Source organism: Ixodes scapularis, unplaced genomic scaffold (genome assembly GCF_016920785.2).
Source record: "Ixodes scapularis isolate PalLabHiFi unplaced genomic scaffold, ASM1692078v2 PGA_scaffold11__112_contigs__length_91849675, whole genome shotgun sequence".
Taxonomy (NCBI): Eukaryota; Metazoa; Arthropoda; class Arachnida; order Ixodida; family Ixodidae; genus Ixodes; species Ixodes scapularis.
In genome coordinates this window covers 28703388-28716951 of record NW_024609837.1, presented here as the reverse complement: position 1 = coordinate 28716951, position 13564 = coordinate 28703388, and the positions used below count along the sequence as shown (strand labels likewise).

Sequence of the window (13564 nt, the reverse complement as noted above, 5' to 3'; positions counted from 1 at the left end):
TAAGCATGATTGTAAGGCAGTTCTTTGCGTCCGGCGACATCATTACGGCATGGAAATAGACGTTGACCACAGATCATACTTTGTGTATGATCTGTGGTCACTGTTTTTTGTTTTTTTCGTACGAGAATGAGCAAACATTTGATACAAAATAAGATAGATTTAGCATTCACCAAATTCGGCTTGTTTACTTGATTCAAATCGACATTTGATTTAATTATACTTATTTTGTACCCGCACACGCCTACTTTATTCTCTAATGAGTTACAAGTGATAATTACATTGTTTTTTTTTGTTTTTTTTTTTGTCGTGCGTGGTCATCACACTTTATTATTAACAATCGGAGCTATGCGATTACGTGGAGGAGGCGCATTTGAAGATATTCAAAATTGTTCTGAATACACAAACAACTTCAAACGTCTTGCTGTTTGGGTCGTTTCCTACACGCAGGACCAATAATAAAGTCAAAACCTTATAGAGGAGACTATCTTTATCAACTCAACGCACAAACACGATGTGAAGCGTGTCTGCGTACGTTGGAAAAGAAATACCGGCGAGCAAACCATAGCGTCGAATGTCCATGCAGAAAATGTCCGTGCACCAAAGTATCCGCGCACCGAAAAATCTTTGCAGCAAAAAGTCCGTACACTGAAATGTCTGTGCACCAAAAAGTCCTACTGAAATGCCCTACAGCAAAACGCTCTACACCGAAAAGTAGTAGACCCACTACGGATGGGACCCTCCGTCACCTCTGCGGGTTTACGAACCATGATGATTCAGAACCACTGGTCTATGGAGCGCCATCCCTGATATACAAAAAACGCTGCTCGTACTTCCCGTTGTTGAAAGATGCCAAATCAGATATTTACATTAAAATTGATACCCCAATGACTACTTCTTTGAGCAGAACAAGGCATTTGTGCTCTCACAACAGTAAAGAATCGTCTTCCAAACCAATGCTAAAAAAAAGCCAATGCAACTCGTTGGGAAGAGCAAGTGCCAAGCTTGCTCAAAACAGCTACTCGGTTGGTTCAGCTCCTGTCGCAGGTGTGCCGGCTGGCTTCTGGATAATCTTTTCAAATCCTTGAAGCTTTCATTTCCTCCACCCCATACTTGTAAAAAAAAAAAAAAAAAACAAAAAAAAAAAACAGCCAGCTGGCAAAAAAAAAAAAAAAAAAATCGGAAAATGGCGAGAAGGAAACGAGAGGCAATTTCCTCCTTTCACAGTGGCGAGAAGGAAAGTGAGGGTCGGGTTTCTTCTCTCTGCTTGCGGGCCGGGACCGAGTCTTCACCGGAAGACTCGCTGCACTTCCCAACAGGCATACCGGCGTATGGGACTAGTCCCATGCTGTCGCTGTAGCGCAACGTATCTCATTGAATTTCGCTCAGCTGCGATGCGGCGATGAGAGGCGCCGATTCAGAAAATACGTCGGTGACATCGGCGCAGTAAAACCCACCGGCGCACCCCAACTCGCTAACGCTCCCATCTCCTACTGCAGAGAGAACTTCCGGTTCCGGAAACATCGTACGTCACGGCTTGTTTTGCGGTCAAGAAAAAGTCGATATTTCAATAATTTTTTGTGTAGAAGTTAATAAACCGAGACGAAAACAAATGCCTGTTCGGCATTCAGTGAACATTGACGGTTTAATGTAAAAGTTATCTGGAAAAAGTAAAAAAGTCATTTCATGGTCCCTTTAAAGATGGGCACCCGTAACGTCCACCCTATCGTTGTGTTTTTCTTTCCGTTTACTTTCTTTTTTTGTGTAACCCAATTATATATATGCTGCAATTACCTGTTCTACTCGCTTATCCACAGGCTCATTCCGAATTTCCTCGATTTTTCGTTCCGACTTCCGCCGCTTGGCATCGGGCGCTCGCGCGTGCGCAGAACGTTTCTCGGAAAAGGTCCATTCACAAAGGCTGCCTTCTCTTATATGAAAGTCTCCACGAAATTGGTTCCTCGTAGTTTTGGCTTTTTTTTTTTTTTTTCTTTTTTTTTACGGAAATAAATATACCCAGATGGTCTCTAATGTCCGTGCTTATTATCCCCGATTTTAGATAAGCTAAAACCAAATTTGTAATAAACAAGTCGAGCAATGTTGATGATTCTGCCGTGACTCGCATAGGTGATGTAATTACGTTTAAACAACCGCTACTGTTTAGTAAGAGTTATAGTTGTATTTAATTAGGTGTATCCTGCAGCATGTTAGATTAACATCTCCTCCCAAAATAATAGCATAACTATTCTCGGTTGCAAATCTAAAGTACGTTTCTAAAAAAGAAAAAAAAAGTTATCACGTTCCCATCTGGCGGCCTATAGATTACCGAGATAATAATTTTATCAACGAGCAAGGACAGCACTTCGTAATCTTTACTGGCACATGAGTGTTCTTCTATTTTTTCCTGCACATATTATTTCTAAGCATTATTGATACACCCCCCTCCGCGTCCAATTGTTCTGTTCAAATAGTATCCATTATACATCTATAGACTAAAAACGGCATTTTCATCAGAATACCACGTTTCCAAACATAATAACGTGAAACAAAAAATTAAATTTGTCAAAGAGTAGACCAAGCTCGACAGTTTTATTACGAGCAGATCGCGTATTTAAATGAAAACAATTGAACGATTTGAAGTGGTCATTTTCAAGGTGAGCCTTTAGCTCAGAGGCAGTGAAAAAGTTTTGTTCCGACATAAGGATCTTAAGGACAAGCGTCAGGCAAGAACAATAGCACAGTTCACCTCAAGTTTTGCAAGTCCATCTCGCATTTCACAAGAATCGCTCTGTCTCCATTCTCTTATCATTCTCTTATTCAGGGGTTCCCGTGTGATCTCGAGGGACGAACTTTACGGCATTGAGGAGGAGCAGGATACTGATCAACAAATTCAGGAACCTCCGTCAAGGTAAATGTTTGCGGCCCCCTCCCCCCCCCCCCCCCTCCCCCTCCCTCCCCCCCCCCCCCCCCCCCCCGCCCAAAAAAAAAAAATCCTTTATGCAAAAATAATTGGCGCATTGTAAAAGTCTCAAAACAAAAAGTTCCAAAGTGAAAAAAAAAAAAAAGAAACATTGACAGTAGTAAGGCGGTAAGCTGGACGAGTTGGTACTGATTGAACATCTGTCTGCCAATCAATGTATGACTGATAACATCTTAAACACAGCTTTCCTTGATGATAAGTCCTATTGTTTACTTATCAAATAAGACCCGGTACATTGACCGGCCTTTACTCTTAACAGTTAACAGTCAAGTCTATACATGCCTTGCACGTGACGTCACGCTAGGGAAGGGCGGTGCCCTGCACCATGCTGGGGGCGTACTTCACACTGTGCGGATACGCGTACCAAGGCGTAGGATGCCGCTAACTGCCTGGACACGCACCATATCTTCAACAAAGGTTCCTAATTTTGTTGCATGTGAACTCGGAAAAACGTGCCGAGCGTACGACGATGACGTTAGCCAGTGCGTGTGGAATGTTTCGTATATATGTGCGATTGCGCTACGAGCAGAATGTTTCGATATGCCGCCGACAAAGTTTTGAAGTCAAAAACTGTTTTGTCGCAAAAAAAAAAATTTGTTCCGATTGTGCGAAATGCTGGTAAACAACGCAAGGTTATCCGTCATAATCTAAACCTTGAGACAAGGATAACTAAAATAACGAACAAGACAACTCTCACGACAATACTTAAAGGGGCGATGCAAGAATTTTTGCACTTTGCGCAAATACCGCTTAGAACGGATCCCTGACATTAATGACATATGAAACACGCGTTCGTTTTTCACCCCACGCAATAGAAGTCCCAGAAAAAAATTAAAGCAAAACGAGCAGCGTTCACCCCCTCAACTCGCAGACAAACAAGCGGCCACGTGATCTGGAGCCGATTATATGCCGCCAATGTTGATCATAGCCACGCGCTGGGGTTGGCAAAGCACAGGACACGCGCTGAGTTCCAGACATTGTTATGGCTCGGCTGTTGTCGTCGTTGCAGCGATTGGACACGGGCCACTACCCGAATGCTTCTCGAGCTAGTAATTATCACGAGCCCAAGTCGAGTACCCACGCAATGCTCGGGTCCAATCTATGAACAGCATTCAAATATCGTCATATGGGTGTACTGCGATCCCCACGTTACACGTCATGAAATTTTGCAAAGGAGAGATTGAGTGAAAATGATCGCTTTTGTCCTTGAAATTACACCGCAACAAAGGAGTTTCTTGGTCAGTGGCGTTGCGTGCGAGTATCCTTGACTCCCACTAGTGCCAGTATAGCTCGTGTATAGTGAAAAAAGATTCCAACTGAATATCGTTGCACCGGTTCTCACATGCAGCGAAGCGCTGATGTAGCGCTCCTCACGCGTCGTCAGCTACTTATCGTCTGCCATGAGCAACAGTTTTGACGGTGCGATACAAAGCTGGTGAACGCTGCCGTCAGCACGCGCTAAGCGCGAGGTTAGCGCTATGCTTGTAGCGCTCCGCTCCATGTGTGAACAGGCCTTTAGAAACAAGCGAGCTGGCCGTGCCTCATGGTAATAAAAACCCTGGCGCGACTGGCTTGGCAGGGGGCCCCGAAGGTGCGCTTGAAGCGTGGAAACGGCGCTTTATGTAACAAAAGGCAAAGGCCCGCTCGCCGCTACGAAATGCGTCCCGCAAACTCAGTATCCTCGGCCGAATCCCTTTCCTGCCGCTCGTACTTTCTCTAAAGGGGTGTCCAAACAGGACACTACAAAACGCACGTCTCCGACAAATCGTGAAAATTGAAGCGGACGCGCCCGCTTCGCGCCCGCTTCAATTTTCACGATTTGTCGGAGTCGTGCGTTTTGTAGTTGTTTGGACACCCCTTCACTTGACGTCTACTCTGTCTCGCCGGGCATACCGACGTACCGACGAGATGATCGTCGGGATACACTGGGACCCCGGAACAGAAAGGGGGGGGGGGGGGGGGGGGGGGCAATGGGGGCTTCAGCAACTACTAAAAAAAAAAAAAAAAAGCCGGCGTCTGCGGGTTGCATAGCACAGCTCGTGCTATGCAAACCGCAGCACGCGAAATAGTGACGCAAATTTCGTTATTAACACGTGACCCTCAGGCATCAAACAATTACTCTATGGTTCAACTAGGGTTGTCCTTACGGCGGGCATCGCGCGTTTGGTTTCGGTGTCGACAAATAGAGAATGCAACCAATAAATGCCTTACTAACAAAAACTCACTAATTATTATTATTATTTTTTGTTAGTCGTTTTAGGGGTGCACATGTTGATATCGAAGAAATGGAGGCAATCAATGCTGGAAGTCAGCCCAGATTAAAAAAATAATAATAATAATAAAAAATCCTGGATCGAGCACACAGTTCGAGTTATTTATTGACACATACATTTCAATAAATAACTCGAACTGTGTGCTCGATCCAGGATTTTTTATTATTATTATTTTTTTTTTTTAAATCTGGGCTGACTTCCAGCATTGATTGCCTCCATTTCTTCGATATCAACATGCGCCCTCTAAAACGACTAACAAAAAAAAAAATAATAATAATTAGTGAGTTTTTGTTAGTAAGGCATTTATTGGTTGCATTCTCTCTTGGACATAACTTCCGCCTCTCATTCGCGCAGACCGCATTTGTGAGGCTTTCACGGCAATATATGTATATATCCTTTAGTTTGCAATACTATAAACGACTTAATTTTCGCGGGCTCCAGGTTTTGTGAATTGGGGTGGTGTGCTATGTATTTGCTCCATAGAGAAACATATTCGCGGGAACTAGTAAATCGTTTACAGCATGACTTTTCTCTAAAATTTCAAATTTTATCTAACGGATGGACCATTCGAAAGTCTGATTCTATGACGTTTGTTTTACAGCCCAGAAGATGATGGCACCGACCAAGTCATTTATAACGTGATGAAACAGGTAACTTTTGTTTCTCAAACTCTGACAAAACCAAAAACTAAAACCATATTTTTAAAATAATTTTCACAAGAAAGTTTTTAAGCTCTGTTTAGCGATAAAAATAAAAGACTAATTAACGTGATTCCTGTTTTTATTTTATATGACTTCAAACAATCTCAATTTGCTCTTTTCTTTTTATTTTTAAGTGTCATGTGTGTCCCTTTTTGTCCCATCGCTACCCACTCATCCGAATTAAAGATGAAATAAATGGGTGGTATCGTTAGAGCCCGTTCTTGTTTCGACCTTCTCACTTAATTGGCCCTTCCCAAAGCAACCATTCTCAAAAAAGATCTTCTCTCATGGACCTGTCGCATTTGGTCCTTTTCCGTTTCGTCTTTCGCATTCCAACCCTCCTCATTTGGACCCGTTCTCGTTTCGCCCTTTTCACCTGGCCCTTTTCAAAACAGCCATTCTCAAAAATATCTCGCTTTGACCCGTCGCACTTGACTCTTTCTATACCAAAATCGTTTTTTAGGGTAATATTAATAAATACATTGATATAACTTGTATGTATGTATGTGTGTGTGTGCGTGTGTGTGTGCCACGTTACAGGCATACTCTCTCTGCTAAGGAATTTAGCTGCGCGTCGAGGTCGTCGTGGAAAGCTACTAGCTGACAATAAAACAGACCAACTATTTATCGCAGCCAGATCATATTCCGAAATGTCACGTTGTTTGAGGTCTCTCGACTTGGGACAATGCCACCACTTCTATAATGCAGTGGTTCTCAAAAGGCGGTCTGCGAAGACATCCTAGGGGTCTCTGCGAAGCACTGTCTCATCAGTCAGCCACGGCAATAATAGTTGTCTTTCTTCACGTTGAGAAGAAATATTTCAATTTTCGGGAGAGTACTCTCGTGTGTATGTCAATGAGATAAGTCTACTTTACACTAGCAATTAGTTACGTCCATTTATTAAATTATTATCATGATAACCTATACCTTTCTATGCCCCTCACCCCGAACGGGGTCCTGCATCATCTCCGCCTTTCTGCAAGGCGTCTGCGAAACATCAATGATTGAGAACCACTGCAATTTCGTATGCTATTTCTGTTCAATCAAAGTTTCCAAATTAAATGTTCATTGCTTTTTTTCTCGTTTGCTTAGAGGAAGGGAAGCAGGCGTCAATTTACGATTCTCAGTGCGTACCTCTACACATAACATATATATGATGGTATGTTGGGTGCACAAGCAAGGCAAGGCTCATCAACAAAGCCGCGAAGGCATAACGACGTTAGAACCATGCCGAACTAGTGCCATTCGGTCGTAGCACGAACGGGCGAAATGAGAATGGGTCCAGTTGCGAAAAAATCGATTCGGATCTTATGAGAAGGTTCAAACGAGAAGGACCAAATGAGAATAGGTCGAAATGTGCAAGGTTCAAATGCGAATGGGACGTTTTGAGATACACCCGAAATAAATATGGATAGCTCTGCCTACTTCCTAATCACTCGTTCAATCGTTATCGACCGCGGATCCGAGTGAAAATGAAACCCCATGACGCTTCTTTTATTTCCTTACACGTGCTGCACACCATCGTCAGATTGAGGCTGAAATTCGCCACTGCGTCGAGACCGGACAGCTCATGCCCACCCTTCTGCATCGGCGTCGGATTCGGCGCCGCAGGAACCGGGTTGCAAGGATCTCCAGGTCAGACGAACTCTGCATACGCCTATAGTTCGTGTCACTAGTTCTGTGCAGTGCAGTCGAAGGCACCGCCAGGCGAAGAGAGAAAGGCAGAGCCCTAGGAAGGCGAGACGAGAGAGAGGGCAATCGAGGTCGAGGGGAGAAAGGAAGAGCACTGGGAACGTTAGGGAGGAAAGGAGGTTTCTCTCATCCTCCTTAGCCTTCCTAGTGCTTGCTCTTCCTCCCCTCTTCTGGCGTTGCCTTCGCCTGTACGGCATGCAACTCATGACACGGAGTGTAAGCTGAGACTGCGGTGGAAGCTACGTCCTCGTTGGACCACGTCTCTTTTTCGACACGTGATCACTCTTCTGCCAGGCGACTGGTTGGCTCTGAGGGCGCGTAGCTAGCACCACATTCAGAAGAGCGAGTGGAGCTTAACGAACGCTTATTTCTGCTAATTACACTTTCGTAGTGTACGCAACGAAGAGAACACGGTCATCGATAAGCGCCGGTTCAAAATAAGGACCCGAAACATCGCTGTAGTCATGCTTGGAACCTGTAGCTATACCTCGTTGCTTAGAGCAGTGGTTCTCAACCACTCGTGCGTCGGGGACCCCATCCGGATCGGCGGGGGTGATTGGGGACCCCATCTGTCCGAGAGTTAGATGGGGTCTTGCGTCACAGAAGAGCAAATTCGTGCAAGCCAACTTCGCAGCCCTGAAACAGAAGAATCAACTCGCTCGGCGCGCATAAGGTGACCAGACGGTCCCGTTTTGACCGGGACAGTCCAATTTTAGAGGTGCATTCCTGCCGTCCCGTCCTTTTGTCTCAATAAAGCCTCACGTCCCGTTTTCGTGGGAGTGCGTAGTTGCGAAATGAGTGCCAAGCGAGTAGATATAAATGGGTAAAAGATGCGTAATACATTTTATAAAAATAAACATACAAAATCGTAACCTCTCATAGAGTAAATTTATAGCTTTTTTCTGTGGTTCCTTCTTTGAATGCGTTATGTTCGGGGCACTTTTTTCATATCACTATACTTGGCATGCTTCGGTTTTGCTTAAAAATGAAAGAGAAAGGTCTTCGTGGTACTCAACAAAACTAAGGACATTAGAAACGTGCATTTGTACAGTGAACTGAATTGTAGCGGAGCTTGCTCTTTTCCTTAGGCCCCGCTCCGCCCCCCCCAAATCTTTTTTTTTTTTTTTCGATGACCCGCTTTCTACGCTGTAGATAATGGTCACCCTCTCTATACAGCTTTGGGGGCAGCCATCATCAATAAAAATATTAGTGATCGGCTTGACTGATGGTCCGGGCTCCAAATGGAAGTCCCCGGACCCCTATTTGGGAACCAGTGGCTTAGAACCGCTACGATACACCATTCCCCGATCATCTTGTTGGTACCTCGATGTTGGTGCTTACTGCAGGTTCAAAACTGTGACCGTCGGTAAGCTTATCATTTTTCTCGGATGTGGAATGTTTTTTTTTTTTTTTTTTTTTTTTTTACCTTTCTGAATTAGTTTCCTGCGATTTCATATATAACTGGCAACCATTATTATAAGCACCAAGACGGCTTTCGGACTGGCTCTAGATTACAAACAGTGCCTCTTCATGATTGGCCAACGGGTGATCGTGGCGGCACAAAATGCAAAAACATAAAACGCAAAAACCGGCAGCCAAAAAAAAAAATTAAACTGTTTTCTGTTTTGTGTCGTCGACGATAAAGAAAACGTTGTTAGCTATATACCTCGTCTGATAACCTCACATCGCAACGCAGTTTTGGTTTCCGCGCAGCAGTCAAACCAGCTCTCAACAAAAAATTGCGGTGGCTTAGCTCGGCTATGCCAGGATATACGTAGCGCCAGCTTATGCGCAAAAAACAAGAAGCGCTATCAAGCGGCTCCGGTGCAGCGTCAGACTTGGCCTTCTGCGCAACGGAGGCGCACAGCTGGGCACGCGGCAGTGCGTCTGGCGCAGCTATGATGTCACTCCTCTGGAATGCGCAGACCGGCGCGGCGGCGGTGGAGCGCGCGGCGGCTCCATAATGAGCACGGCTCATTATGAGAGCCACGTGAATTAAACTGCTCAACCTTGGCCAGTGTAGCTAACGCTACAAAAACGCATAGGCGGCTCTAAACAGGCCCGTCTTCGCTGGTCGTCACGCACAGATAACGCACCCGACGAGTAGACCAACGTACTAGCTGAAAACAAAATGGCGTTCTGATTCGTTGGTTTCTATATAGATGCCCGCGGGAGCAACCGAGGGACCTGACTGAGAGCGAAAACGGTGACCAAAACAGCAGCCGTCCAGCGCCTCTCCGCTGGCCCAACTGGCCTGTGACGCCACACGCAGTCAGCGTTCGCCGAGGCACGCGGGCGCAGCTGCCGACTCCGGAAGCGTTCGACGACACGCGGCTGCGGCAGGCGTACAGTACCGTCGTCTGGCGGCAGAGGGCCGAGAGGTTTCACGTCGATCTGGTAGGTAACCTCCGCCATCCATCTATCCATCCATTCGTTCACGAACCGTCACGTCACGTGGTGGTGCCGCCGACGGCACGGCGCATGTGCACACGCTTTACCTATTTCACGCGAATTCGGTTTCCGCGCACGCACACTGCGGCTTCCTGTCTTTTCTGCCGTCCCGCAAACACCACGGACCGCTGTGGCGCCCGTGCGCATTAGCGACGTCTTCGATCCGGAAGGCGTAAGATGGGAAAGACACGCGGGCTTGACGTCACGGAGCTGCGGCGGCGCTGCGATCGCGCCGGAGCCGGGGGGTGTGGGCAAAAGCGCGCACGTTTTGCATGGGCGTCATAGCATTTCAGCATGCCGCGAAGCTGTGTTGCAGTTAATTGCACCGATATGTACAAGAAAAGCAGCGGAGTGAGTTTCCACAAGTTCCCGGCAGACTCTGAGCGGCATAGAAGGTGGATAATATCCGTGGATCAAAAGGAATGGTCGCCTCGCGCGAACGATCGTTTGTGCGGCAAGCACTTTCTTGAAGCAAGTGCGGCTTCCATTTCAATCTCCGTCCCGAGGCTTGCTTATGTGCAGGGAAACCGTTGTCTGGTCGAGACCACCCGGATTTTGTTCCCATGGTGTTCGCGCACAAAGCACCGGCCAAGCGCTCGTCAGAGGCTCGCTACGCCCGTGCTACCCAGCAGAAGGGGATCGGTGACAGAACGGCAGTGCTGTAGGCATTACCAAAAAAAAGTAACGAAATACGTTATTCGTTACTTGCAAATAAAAGGTACGCGTTACTGAGCTACGTTACCTAAAAATAAAAGGAACGCGTTACCGCTACCGATAAAAAGTAACGCACGTTACTTCTGCGTTCCTTTTTTTAAATTATAATTTAACACATTTTATGGTTTTAACGATACAGGTCATATATCAAGAAACATTATGTTCATGCAGAAACTGAACATAATTACTTTATCTCTTTTTACGGTTTCACCTAAACACTTGCGAGAAAAAACGGAAAGAAAAACATGGCTTGACGCCTAAAACACGGAAACAATTGAAGTGTAATTTCTTTAAGACTTTGGAAGTAGTAACGACTAACGTAACTACGTTACTTGAAATAGTAACATAAGTATGTTACCCGTTACTGTGTCGAAAACGTAACGAGTAGGTTACTACGTTACTGAAAAAAGTAACGCTTTACCAACAACGCCGTTACTTGTAACCTGTTACCACCAAGACTGCAGAACGGACTAACCGTTACTGCTTGTCATACCTTGTGGTCATGAGGGTAGGAAAAATATCATACCTTGACTTGAAGACGCTGTGTGTATTTAATCAATTAATGAATACACACACTTCCGTAGCCCCAGAGTCTGCTGATCCCACCAGCAGTGCGGAAACCGACTCGAAGTAATCGTAGACCTCGAGAGACTTGTACGCCTGCTCCGTGGCTCCGTGTCGGCCGTGAGCTGGCTCGGCGAAAAAACTAAATAAACGACGACGTGAGCCGTCGGCTTCCGTGGCAGCAACTTTACGTCGGAAGTCCAGCAAGCCTTGTTTACGGCGTACGGATCCTCGTAGGCAACGCCGTCCACGCACAGTTTGTTTAGATACCGCTGCCGTTCAGGCTCGGGTCACGAGCTCAAATAGTCGGGCATAGCATACGACATACCTTGTGAGGAAATACGACGCACAATTAAAGATACAAGCGTCCCTACAACGTCAACAACGAGCGCACGCCATAGAACGCAATGGCGAAAACACGGAGAGCCGGGCTCCTTTTGCCCACATAGCTACCGCGCATGCGCGGCCTTCCGGCCGTGTTGGTAAACAGAGCCGCTCCGCGTGTCGGTCTATAGGATGAACTACAGACAAAGCTACGTGCTTTGTCTCTATCTTTGCCTATGCAACTGAAAAGCACGTGGTGTATATCGTCGGAGCATATACCACGTGGCTGCAGGATATGTCGGCTCGTACGGCGCCTTGCACTGGAGTTCACTCCGGCGGTGCGAATGGTTACATGCCTTTTCTCGGACGTTCTTATTAACTCGCTGCAGGGCCGTAGCTTCCGCCATTTGCCAAGTTATGCTGAAATGGAGAAAAGGAGGCGAGAGAGCGCGCGGAGGTCAGAACGCCGACCTCTGATTGGAATGATTAGTGGGTACACCTAAAGCTATGGCTGCCTTCGATTGTCTCCAAGGCACTGGCCGAGAGCGTTAGAACGCGGAACATTGGCATCCGGCGTTTGGCTCTTGTATTCGACGAGTGCAGTGGAGATAAAGGCAGCTAACTTCAGGTCCGCAGTTTTGATCACCGTTGCCGCTCTCAGTTTCTCCGCTCATATTCACCGTGTTTTCACCCGTATGGTGTCATGCAGGATGTGGAAGATCCTGGCGTACAAGATGCCATGCTGCGCATGCAGGATTTCGCTTGCGTGTAGACATCCGCGGGAAATCCCACGTGGACCAAGCGCTCTGTCCGATTATCCTATATTCATTCGTCAGTTACTTTGTTTGAGTCGGTGTATGCACTTTACCCCTGTATTTCGATGTTTTCAGAAGCAGCGTCTTTTGTGAACCAATAAAATGACTGCGACGTGCGATATGCGAAACTGTGCGTGGATCCTTCTACTTTTCCCACTGAGAGAAGCACCCAGATATAGTCTCCGCAGTATATATCAAAATACCTCAATTTGTTTTCTACTACCTTTATTTATAATTTCTCTCTCTCTTTCTCTCTCTCTCTCTCACACACACACACGATACTTTGCTTTCTTACTCCGGGCGTTCTAAAAAAATATTCAATCCTTTACAGTTTGAATCTTTTTTTTTATTTTTTTATTACGACACTTTATCAAAAGGCAAAGCTATTGTCGGCAAACCGCCGGTGCACTCAGGCAAGCGCTGCCTCTAGAGCGTTGTCGATTGCGTTCCTCCCGAAGTTGGACTTCCCTTGCAGATCAAGGTTCAAAGTAAGTGAACCTTTCAGCTGAAAATCAGCCGAGTCTTGGGCACTGGGCGCCTTCTTACCACCTCCGACGCTCGAGTCGTCATCGGATTTCTGTTCGACCAACAGCCCACGCATGATGTACTGATAGAGACCGCCTAGCTTCTCAAGCCTATCATAGAGCTGAGCCGAGTCACTGGCGTTGGTGGGCTCTTTCGATTCATCAGAGGAGCTGCTACTGCTATCGCTGTTGGCGTCGTCATTGCTCTTCGTTTTCTCACTGCTCCAATCCCCGTCTTGGCTCAAAATTTTCGGGACGAGGTTTTCAACAATGGACAATACTTTGAGCATGTCCTCTGCGGTCAAGTCCGGCTCGTGGAAGGCGCTGTAAACCGCCTGGACAGCGCGCCTCGCTTGCGCACCGATAGCGTCATGTCTGAAAACGTACCCCTTGAGCATCGCCATCAATTGTCCCAGCTTCAATCGCACGTCTTGTTGCTTCCCATCGGCTTCACCTCGAAACCCCGGTTGCTGCTTCGCCATGCTGAGCAACTTGTTGTACGTGCGTACTCTCTTCTGAAAGTAGTTTT

General features: G+C 46.4%; 2 long non-coding RNA genes across 2 annotated transcripts in view; both read left to right on the top strand.

The window, feature by feature from the left end:
* The window catches only part of LOC121835011, a 27384-nt gene extending 21484 nt beyond the window's left edge, over nt 1–5900 (top strand). The window contains exons 2-3 of the long non-coding RNA XR_006077429.1: nt 2819–2905; nt 5852–5900. This is a non-coding gene — a long non-coding RNA (uncharacterized LOC121835011). The remainder of the gene's footprint in view (nt 1–2818; nt 2906–5851) is intronic.
* Nucleotides 5901–7476: 1576 nt separating this feature from the next.
* LOC120843080 lies at nt 7477–12448 on the top strand. The gene is made up of 3 exons (XR_005716084.2): nt 7477–7586; nt 9806–10040; nt 12406–12448. It is a non-coding gene; the product is annotated as an uncharacterized LOC120843080 (long non-coding RNA).
* Nucleotides 12449–13564: the final 1116 nt, after the last annotated feature.